Raw genomic sequence first — 11,637 nt, forward strand, 5'->3', positions numbered from 1 at the left:
AAAATCATCATCTATAACAGTTCTAAGTTCTCTTTGTATTTTATTTATTTTGAAAAATTAAAACTTAATATGGAAAGCATGAAACATATAAAAAACGTCCGTTTTTACCTTCATCCCAAATTAACAAATGTTAACATTTTGGCATATTTGCAAAATATAACATCTCCATCCACTGCAGAAGCACACACTATCATGAATTTAATGCGAATCTTGTCTATGCTTTATATATTTACTGAAAATATAAACATAGTTGAAAATAGTATTGATTTTGTGGTTTTAAAAAAAATTTCAACATGAAATTTTTTTATTAACTTTATATCGTGACATTTCTTTTAGTTTTTATTGTATGGAATCTTCTTTTTTTAAAATTGGGATATGGATTGCAACAACAACAAAAAAACAATAACACTGACTTTACAATGCAAGTTGCTGTTCTAGGTACTTTTGCCACTCCTAACACTCAGGGAGTCTTCACCCTAACCACAGTATTGGCAACTGAATGAAAAAGACAAAATTTCAGCTGTCAAGAAGGTTTTATCCTGGCTGTAGTGAGACATTTATCTACCACCAACCCCTGACCACAAGACTAGAAATAGACCTTATGTTTTCCCATAATTTTGGAGTTATCCCTCTTTATGACACTCGGATTAGGGCTAGCGCCAAACCTGGCACTTCTTTTATTTATTTTTTTAACATCTTTACTGGATTATAATTGCTTTACAATATTGGGTTAGTTGCTGCTGTATAACAAAGTGAATCACCTATACGTATACATGGAACCCCATATCATCTCCCTCTTGCATCTCACTCCCATCCTCCATATAACACCCCTCTAGGTGATCACAAAGCACGGAGCTGATTTCCCTGTGCTATGCAGCTGCTTCCCACTAGCTATCTATTTTACATTTAGTAGTGTATATATATATCCAAGCCATTCTCTCACTTCGTAACAGCTTACCTTTCCCCCTCCACATGCCCTCAAGTCCATTCTCTACGTCTTCGTCTTTATTCTAGTCCTGTCCCTAGATTCTTCAGAAACTTTTTTTTTTTAGACTCCATGTATATGTGTTAACATACAGTGTTTGTTTTTCTCTTTCTGACTTACTTCACTCTGTATGACGGACTCTAAGTCCATCCACGTCACTACAAGAAACTCAATTTCGTTTCTTTTTATGTCTGAGTAATATTCCATTGTATATATGTGCTACATTTTCTTTATCCATTCACCTGTCGATGGCACTTTGGTTGTTTCATGTCCTGGCTACTGTAAATAGAGCTGCAATGAACATTGTAGTACATGACTCTTTTGGAATTGTGGCTTTCTCAGGGTATATGCCCAGTAGTGGGATTGCTGGGTCTTATGGTAGTTCTCTTTTTAGTTTTTTAAGGAACCTCCATACAGTTCCCCATAGTGGCTGTATCAATTTACATTCCCATCAACAGTGCAAGAGGGTACCCTTTCTCCACACCCTCTCCAGCATTTATTGTTTCTACATATTTTGGTGATGGCCATTCTGAATGGCATGAGATAATATGTCATTGTAGTTTTGATTTGCATTTCTCTAATGATTAGTGATGTTGAGCATCCTTTCATGTGTATGTTGGCAATATGTATATCTTCTTTGGAGAAATGTCTATTTAGATCTTCTGCCCATTTTTGGATTGGATTGTTTATTTTTTTCATATGGAGCTGCATGAGCTGCTTGTAAAGTTTGGAGATTAATCTTTTGTCAGGTGCTTCATTTGCAACTATTTTCTCCCATTCTGAGGGTTGTCTTTTTGTCTTATCTCTGGTTTCCTTTGTTGTGCAAAAGCTTTTAAGTTTCATTAGGTCTCATTTCTTTATTTTTCTTTTTATTTCCATTTTTCTTGGAGATGGGTCATAAAGGATGTTCCTGTGATTTATGTCATAGTGTGTTCTGCCTATCCTTTCATCTAAGAGTTTTATACTGTCTATCCTTACATTTTGGTATTTAATCCATCTTGAGTTTATTTTTGTGTATGGTGTTAGGCAGTGTTCTAAGTTCATTCTTTTACATGTAGCTGTCCAGTTTTCCCAGCATCAATTTTCAAAGAGGCTTTCTTTTCTCCATGGTATATTCTTGCAGCTTTTATCAAAAATAAGGTGACCAGGGCTTCCCTGGTGGTGCAGTGGTTGAGGGTCCGCCTACCGATGCAGGGGACACGGGTTCGTGCCCCAGCCTGGGAGGATCCCACATGCCGCGGAGTGGCTGGGCCCATGAGCCATGGCCGCTGAGCCTGCGTGTCTGCAATGGGAGGGGTCACAACAGTGAGAGGCCTGCGTAACACAAAAAATAAATAAATTAAAAAATAAATAAGGTGACCATATATGCATGGGTTTATCTCTGGGCTTTCTATCCTGTTCCATTGATCTATCTTTCTGTTTTTGTGCCAGTACCATACTGTCTTAATTACTGTAGCTTTGTAGTATAGACTGAAGTCTGGAAGCCTGATTCTTCCAGTTCCATTTTTCATTCTCAAGAATGCTTTGGCTACTCAGAGTCTTTTGTGTTTCCATACAAATTGTGAATTTTTTTGTTCTAGTTGTGTGAAAAATGTCATTGGTAGTTTGATAGGGATTGTATTGAATCTGTAGATTGCTTTGGGTAATATAACTATTTTCACAATGTTGATTCTTCAATTCAAGAACATGGTATACCACTCCATCTGTTTTTATCATCTTTAATTTCTTTCATCAGTGTCTTATAATTTTCTGCATACAGGTCTTTTGTCTCCTTAGGTAAGTTTATTCCTAGATATTTTATTCTTTTCATTGCAATGGTAAGTGGGAGTGTTTCCTTAATTTCTGTTTCAGATTTTTCATCATTAGTGTATAGAAATGCAAGAGATTTCTGTGCATTGATGTTGCATCCTGCCACTTTACCAAATTCATTGTTTAGCTCTAGTAGTTTTCTGGTAGCATCTTTAGGATTCTCTATGTATGTCTCATGTCATGTGCAAACAGTGACAGTGTTATTTCTTCTTTTCTGATTTGGATTCCTTTTATTTCTTTTTATTCTCTGATTGCTGTGGCTAAAACTTCCAAAACTATGTTGAATAATAGTGGTAAGAATGGACCACCTTGTCTTGTTCCTGATCTTAGTGGAAATGTTTTCACTTTTTCACCATTGAAAACAATGTTGACCGTGGGTTTGTCATATATGTCCTTTATTATATTGAGATAAGTTCCCTCTATGCCTGCTTTCTGGAGGGATTTTATCATAAATGGGTCTTGAATTTTGTCAACAGCTTTTTCTGCATGGATTGAGATGAGCCAAAGTTTTTCTCCTTCAATTTTTTAATATGGTTTATCACTTACATTGATTTGCATATATTGAAGAATCCTTGCATTACTGGGATAAACCCCACTTGATCATGGTGTATGATCCTTTTAATGTGCTGTTGGATTCTGCTTGCCTGTATTCTGTTGAGGCTTCCTTCATCTCTTTTCATCAGTGATATTGGCCTGTAGTTTTCTTTCTTTGTGACATCTTTGTCTTGCTTTGGTATCAGAGTGATGGTGTCCTCATAGAATGAGTTTGGGAGTGTTCCTCCCTCTGCTATATTTTGGAAGAGTTTGAGAAGGACAGGTGTTAGCTCTTCTCTCAATGTTTGATAGAATTCCCCCGTGAAGCCATCTGGTCCTGGGCTTTTGTTTGTTGGAACATTTCTAATCACAGTCTCAATTTTAGTGCTTGTGATTGGTCTGCTTGTATTTTCTATTTCTTTCTGATTCAGTCTTGGAAGATTGTGCTTTTCCAAGAATTTGTCAATTTCTTCCAGGTGGTCCATTCTATTGACATATAGTTACTTGTACTAATCTCTCATGATCCTTTTGTATTTCTGGAATGTTAGTTGTTACTTCTCTTTTTTCATTTCTAATTCTGTTAATTTGAGTCTTCTCTCTTTTGTTCTTGATGAGTCTGGCTAATGGTTTAGGAATTTGTTTCTCTTCTCTAAGTACCAGCTTTTAGTTTTATTGATCTTTATTATTGTTTCCTTCATTTATTTCTGATCTGATCTTTATGATTTCTTTCCTTTTGTTAACTTTGTAGGTGTTTTGTTCTTGTTTCTCTAATTGGTACAGGTGCAAGGTTAGGTTGTTTATTTGAGACGTTTCTTGTTTCTTGAGGTCAGAGTGTATTGCTATAAACTTCCCTCTTAGAACCGCTTTTGCTGCATCCCGTAGGTTTTGGGTTATCATGATTTTATTTTCATTTGTTTCTCGATATTTTTTGTTTTCCTCATTGATTTGTTCAGTGATCTCTAGGTTATTAAGTAATATATTGTTAGCCCCCATGTGTTTGTATTTTTTACAGACTTTTTCCTGTAATTGATAACTAGTCTCAAAGCATTGTTGTGGGAAAAGATACTTGATACAATTTCAAATTTCTTAAATTTACCAAGGTTTGTTTTGTATTCCACTAGCACTTGAGAAGAAACTGTATTTTTTGTTTTCTGAATGGGATGTCTTATAAATATCAATTAAGTCCATCTTGTTTAATGTATCATTTAAAGCTTGTGTTTCCTTATTTATTTTCATTTTGGATGAACTGTCCATTGTTGAAAGTGAGGGTTTAGAGTTCCCTACTATGATTGTATTACTGTCAATTTCTCCTTTCATGGCTGTTAACATTTGCGTTATGCTTTGAGGTGCTCCTGTGTTGGGTGCATAAATATTTAAAATTGTTATATATTCTTCTTGGATTTTTCCCTTGATCATTATGTAGTGTCCTTCTTTGTCTCTTGTAATAGTCTTTATTTTAAAATCTATTTTGTCTGATATGAGAATTGCTACTCCAGCTTTCTTTTGATTTCCATTTGCATGGAATATCTTTTTTCATCCCTTCACCTTCAGTCTGTATGTGTCCCTAGGTCTGAAGTGAGTCTCATGTAGACAGCATATATATGTGTCTTGTTTTTGTATCCATTCATCCTGTCTATGTCTTTTGGTTGGAGCATTTAATCCATTTACATTTAAGGCAGTTATCCATATGTATGTTCCTGTTACCATTTTCTTAATTGTTTTGGGTTTGTTGTTGTAGGTCTTTTCCTTCTCTTGTGTCTCCTGACTAGAGAAGTTCCTTTAGCATTTGTTGTAGAGCTGGTTTGGTGGTGCTGAATTCTCCTCGCTTTTGCTGGTCTGTAAAGATTTCAATTTCTTCGTTGAATCTGGATGAGATTTTTGCTTGGTAGAGTAATGTTGGTTGTAGTTTTTTCCATTTCATCACTTTAAATATGCCTGCCACTCCCTCCTGGCTTGCAGAGTTTCTGGTGAAAGATCAGCTGTTAACGTCATTGGGATTCCCTTGTATGTTATTTGTTGCTTTTCCATTGCTGTTCTTAATATTTTTTCTTTGTATTTAATTTTTGATAGTTTGATTAATATGTGTCTTAGTGTGTTTCTCCTTAGATTTATCCTGTATTGGACTCTGTGTGCTTCCTGTACTTTATTGACTATTTCCTTTCCCATATTAGGGAATTTTTCAACCATAATCTCTTCAAATGTTTTCTCAGTCCCTTTCTTCTTCTCTTCCTCTGTTTTTTTAATTCTTCTTTTCAGTGGTTTTTCCCACTATTTTATCTTCCAGGTCACTTATCTGTTCTTCTGCCTCAGTTATTCTGCTATTGTTCCCTTCTAGAGAATTTTTAATTTCATTTTTTTGTTGTTGTTCATCAATGTTTGTTTGCTCTTCACTCTCATTACTCTTAATTCTTTGTTAGGTAGACTGCTGATTTCCTCTTGATTTGTTTTTCTGGTGGGTTTTTACCTTGCTCCTTCATCTGCTGTGTGTTTTTCTGTCTTCTCATTTTGCTTAACTTACTGTTATTGGGGTCTCCTTCTCCAGGCTGCAGGTTCATTGTTCCCATTGTTTTTGCTGTGTGTCTCCAGTGGCTAAGGTTCGTTCAGTTCGTTGTATAGGCTTCCTGGTAGAAGGCACTGATGCCTGTCTTCTGGTAGATGAGGCTGTATCTTGTCTTTCTGGTGGGCAGAACCATGTCTGGTGGTGTGTTTTGTGGTGTCTGTGACCTTATTGTGATTTTAGGCCCCCTCTCTGCTAATGGGTGGGCTTTGGTTCCTGTCTTACTAGTTGTTTGGCACAGATGTCCAACACTGTAGCTTGCTGGTCGTTGAATGAGGTTGGGTCTTAGCATTGATGTGGAAATCTCTGGGAAAGCTTTCACCATTTGAAAGTATGTGGAGCCTGGGCGTTTCCTTTAGACAAATGTCCTGAAACCAGCTTTCCCCCTTCAGAGGCACAGGCCTGATACCTGGCCAGAGCACCAAGACCCTGTTATCCACACGGCCAAGTACGTGGGGAGTTTTTTGCCTTTTGGGAAGTCTGAGGTCTTCTTCCAGCATTATGTTGTTGTTGTGTAGTAGTTGTTCCAAATATAGATGTATTTCTGATGTATTTGTGGGGAGGAAGTTTATCTCCATGTCTTACTCCTCCGCCATCATGAAGGTCTCCACAGCTGACTGATTTTTAACAGGGTGCCAAAGAAATTTAACGAAGGAAAGAGAGTGTTTTCAACAAACGATACTGGAACATCTGTGGCAAGCTCTGTGAATGCATGAAGATTCCCATAGCCCAAAGCCAACAGCTGCTCCTTTGTCTCCACCTGTCCACCTCTGAGGAGGATATGGGCAGCCCTGTCTCTGTTTTAAGAGTTTGAGACATAGCAGTGGACAAAACAAAATCTTTCTTTAGCACATGGTCTTTTATCTTTCAAGTAATCTTCAGTCCAATAACAAAGGTATAAGGTGGGTATAAAATGTTACATAAGAACATAAAAAAAGTGTGATAAATATCATTAAAGTCTTAGAGGGATGAATATGTACTATATGACAAACTGTATAGTTTGTCTTTAGAGAACAACAAAAAATACAACTGTATATAAATTTTAGGTATATGATAATGCCTCCTGTTCCTTGCTCTCTCACTAGGCCCCAAGTCCTGAACCAAGAATTATATTATTCCGTGATGACATTGGGCTTTTAATATACAGTAAGAGAGAGAGGCTCAGCCCTGGCCTAAAATCTGGAGATAGAACAGTAAACAATCTAAACAAAATCCCTGCTCTTTTAGAGCATATATCCTAATGGGAGGAGGAAGACAGCCACCACCACACTTATATCCCTGGCCTTTAGGCCTCATATTGTCTCATCGTGATTTGGAAATATCTCACAACTTTTTATTCAGACATAGCAAAGTTTCACTCTAGTTCTATCTCTGTTTTAGAGGTTAAGTATACAGCAGTGAGCAAAATATGGAACCATGTTTCAGTGGGAGGAAAACAGAAAAAAAGATCAATGTAGAATTCTGTGTTCACCAACTATGCCTTTACCCCCTAACTTTCTGGACTCCTCGACTAGAACCAAGTTTCAGACTATTCCATGATAATATTGATATCATACCTGGTTGCTTTGAGTCAGAGGGAGGCTCAACCTTGACCAGGCAGTGAACAAAACTGCCAAAGTCTTTATTCTCTTGAAACTTACATTCCTTCTATTTGGAAGAGCCAGACAGTCATCTCCTTCTCCTTGGACCACCAGTCTAGAATAAGGTCTTTTATTGTTCCTTGGTGATATCAGAGTTCTCTCATATTCTGACACTAAATCAGAGGCAGGACCACACAATGGTCATGACACTGTTTTAGGAGAGGAAAATAGCCAGAAACAAAATCCTTGCTCCCATAGTGCTTACAGCTTACATCATGCTGGGTGGAGATAGATTCCCATCTTCTTCCTCCCAACACACTTTATACATACGTCAGGCTGTGATGATTGCTTTGAAAAAAATGTAAAGCAGCGTAAGTAAAGTGACAGAATGGGGTCTTGGACATGCTATTCTATATATATATGGATAGAGAAGTCCTCTCAGAACAGACGGCATTTGAGTAAACACCTGAATAAAGTGAGGTGCAAACCATGTTGCTGATGCCTTCAGATATAATGTGCCAGGAGGTTTGTGATAGCACTCTAGTGTGGCCAGATTGGAAGTGAGCAAGGAGGAGAATGGGAGTAGATGAGATCAGAGAGTTTGTCAAGGGCCAGATCTACGTACAAATCTTGTGGACCACTGTAAAGCATTTGGAATTTATTCTCAGTGAGATAGGAGATCATCCGTTTTGAGCAAAAATATGAAATTGTCCCAGTTTCACTCATTAAATAATCTGATTTAAAATACCTCATTCATCATCAAACAAGATCTCACTTGTGCTTTGTCTCCTTTGCTCCATTGGACTATGGGTCTTCTTTGCTCTTTGACATCCCTGGAGAACCCCCCATTTCTACTGTATCCATGCCCTGGCTCTGCCAGCTTGCTAACTCTGATTCCCGGTTTCTTCAGATAAGGAGATTGAAGAGAGATGAAGTCAAAATGAGTATTCAAGTTTGCATACCTCCAGAATTCCACCAGACAGTCTTGAATGATGTGGTAAAAATGTCAGAGACTGGAACAAAGGATTCTATTTGAATGGTTGCAACAGAAATTCACATAGACATTTGTAAGCTAATAATTTTTTAGAAATGAATGTTAAGGACCATTGTGAAGAAGAATTAATATTGCAGCTGATTAACTATGTAAGGAAAGACCGCTGGATTATGATTTATCTGTGGAGATTAGAGAGTTAAGGTGTGGGGTGGGGATGGGCAAGATTTTGAGAGTGTGAATTTAAAAGGAAAGAACACAGAATCAAAGGTTAAACTAGTAAATATAGGTGTGAAATGATCTTCCTTTTTTCTCTTTTAGTCTGTATCTGAACAGGCCCAAACATGAGAATGAGAGGTAAAAGGTCTATACTGTCCATTGTTTGGACAAAATTTTTTTTATAAAGATAGAAAAAAATTATCAATAAATTGGCTCTTTATTTTACTGAACTTATTAATTCTGTTTCTGGATTTACTCATGACTTCTTAAACCATATTCAGGGCTTTTGAAAATGAAAAGAATTCATGTTTTCCTTCCTTCACTTATTTTCCACATCCACCCTTCATTAAGTATTCATAACATAAAGAATATAGGCTCGTTTTTAAAGACATCTTCTAAATTATTCCCAAAGAAAGCTACATACATATGTGTTTCTCAGAAATCAGGCTTTCTGCTGTAGTTACTTTGATTAGTACTTGGTTACTTTATCTTTCATTTATTCATAAAATGAAACAAAATGTGCAAGACATTTTTCTAGAGGGTATGTTGGAATATCATGATGAATAACACATAGTCTTTTATCTTTCAAGTAGCCTTCAGACTAATAAGGTGTGTATAAAACTGTACAAAACAACGTAAAAGGAATGTGATAAATATCATTAAAATGTTAGAGGGGTGCATATGCACCATGTGAATTCAGACGTATTGGTGTATAGTCAGCGTTATCCAGAGAAACAAAACCAATAAGATTCATTCATTCATTCCTTCATTCATTGTAAGAATTATCTCATGTGATTATAGAGGCCAAGAAGTCCCATGACTTCTTTTTTGGTTGTAGAAGGTTCAGATGCAACAATTCATGTTAAGCAATTCATGTTAGAAGGAATATATTGACTTGACCCCTAGAAATTTCACTGAGGTAGAAGGCCCCTTAATTTTAGTTGTATTTATTTCTCACCCTCTAACATGCAAATGTCTTACTAATGAATATAGAGAAGTTGCTACTTCTTGATCACTGGGTCCAATCAGCATAATGTCATCAATGTAATTGATTAGTGTGATATTTTGTGGACGGAAAAGGTGAACAAGTTCCCTGTGAACAAAATTATGACATAGGGATGAATAGTTGTCATACCGTTTCAGGTAGGACAATGAAGGTGTATTGCTGGCCTTACTAGTTGAAAGCAAACTACTTCTGGAGGACCATATGGACAAGATTGGAGGAAAAAATCATTTATTAGATCAATAGATACACACCAAGTATCAAGAATTATGTTAACTTGCTCAAACAATGAAACCACATCTGTTACAGGAGCTTCAATTGGAGTCACCACCTGCTTAAGCTTATGATAATCCACTAACATTCTTCAAGATCTGTCTTCTGCACAGGCCAGATAGGAGAGTTGAATGGGCATGTACTAGGAATCACTACTCCTGCACATGTTAAGTCCTTGATAGTGGCACTAATCTTTGCAGTCCTTCCAAGAATGCAGTATTCCTCTTTTTATTATTATTATTTTAATATGGAATGCTTCACGAATCTGCATGTCATCTTTGCACAGGGGCCATGCTAATGTTCTCTGTATCACTCCAATTCTAGTATATGTGCCGCCGAAGTGAGCACAAGTATTCCTCTTAATTTACTAGTTGCTCAGAGGTAATTCTAATGGCTTCCACTTAGCCTTTCCACCTTTATATTCCTCATTCCACAAATTAGGAAACCTATGTGGGGATTCTGCCAACTGCTAAGTATGTCTATTCTAATAATGCATTCTGGAACTGGGGAATTAATCAGGGGATGAGTTCAGGAACACACTGGGCCCATTGTTAGACAGATATGAACTAAAACTCCATTGCTCACCTGACCTTCATTAGCCCCTACTCTGATTGGAGGGCCACAGTGATGTTTTGGGTTTCCTGGAATCAGTGTCAGTTCAGAGCCAGTGTCCAGTAGTCCCCAAAACATCTGATTATTTCCTTTACCTCGATGTACAATTTCCCTGGTAAAAGATAATAGGTCCCTTTTGGGAAGTCCCTTTGGGAAATATTAACAATATAAAATTTTGGTAGTATATTGGTGTCTTTCCTTTAAGGGCACCCAGTCTCCCTTTAATTCAAGAGGTTCTGGTATATTAATTGGCTCGTTATGGGAGTTCATTGAGGGCCTGTGATTCTCTGTTTTTGATCCAAGTTATACTTTTGCTTACTTACTTAGAACTTTTCTGCTTATATAGACCAAGTAAAAATTTAGTAGGCTTCTTATCTATTTCACTTTTAGGAACATCATGATTAGCTAACCAATGCATCAGACTATTCTGATTGCTGCTTTGACTCTGCTGTCCATTACAGTAGTCACTTCCACCTTGCCTTTGGCAGTTGAGTGCCACCACTTGGCCCCTAATACCCCTATCCAATTACCTCAGTCACATTTATGTTTTCCAATTGGGTGGCTATGGTTCTCAATATAAGGTCTGGCTTACAGAGAAGAGTGATCACAAAATTCTTCAAGGATGTTGGGGCTCCCCTCACAGATATATTTATTAAAGTATCAGAGAAAGTTATGCCCTCTGGACTCTCAGTGTGTGAGTAGGTTTTAAATGACAAATCCACTCTAACATCCCGATCTACCTATGCCTCTGAATCCCTTCATTAAACCATTGATTATTTCCAATTTACTGGTGGTGGGCTATCTTTTGGTCCATGTTTCAGCCAACCAACCAACCAACAGTTAAAGCTCTTTCTAACCACCCAAGCTTCAATATTAAAGGCAGAATCTCTGCTTCATGAGCCCATATCAATAAATTTGACATCATCCAACTTTATTTTTCTTCTACCATTATCCCATATCTACAGTATCCACTTCCAAATATGTTTCCACAGGATTTCTGCTTGTATAAATTAGAAAATCCAAGTGGTTCTTTTGGAGCATAGTGTACTTCCTCATGGGTCAAAATGTGTATCT

The 11,637-nt window shown here is 37.1% G+C and overlaps 1 non-coding gene across 1 annotated transcript; it reads right to left on the reverse strand.

Annotated features, from left to right (window-relative positions):
• Positions 1–10,192: 10,192 nt before the first annotated feature.
• Positions 10,193–10,299, reverse strand: LOC115849287 (U6 spliceosomal RNA). Its single transcript, XR_004037960.1, has one exon. It is a non-coding gene; the product is annotated as a U6 spliceosomal RNA (small nuclear RNA).
• Between the last annotated feature and the right edge of the window lie 1,338 nt (positions 10,300–11,637).

Source organism: Globicephala melas, chromosome X (genome assembly GCF_963455315.2).
Source record: "Globicephala melas chromosome X, mGloMel1.2, whole genome shotgun sequence".
NCBI classification, from domain to species: Eukaryota; Metazoa; Chordata; class Mammalia; order Artiodactyla; family Delphinidae; genus Globicephala; species Globicephala melas.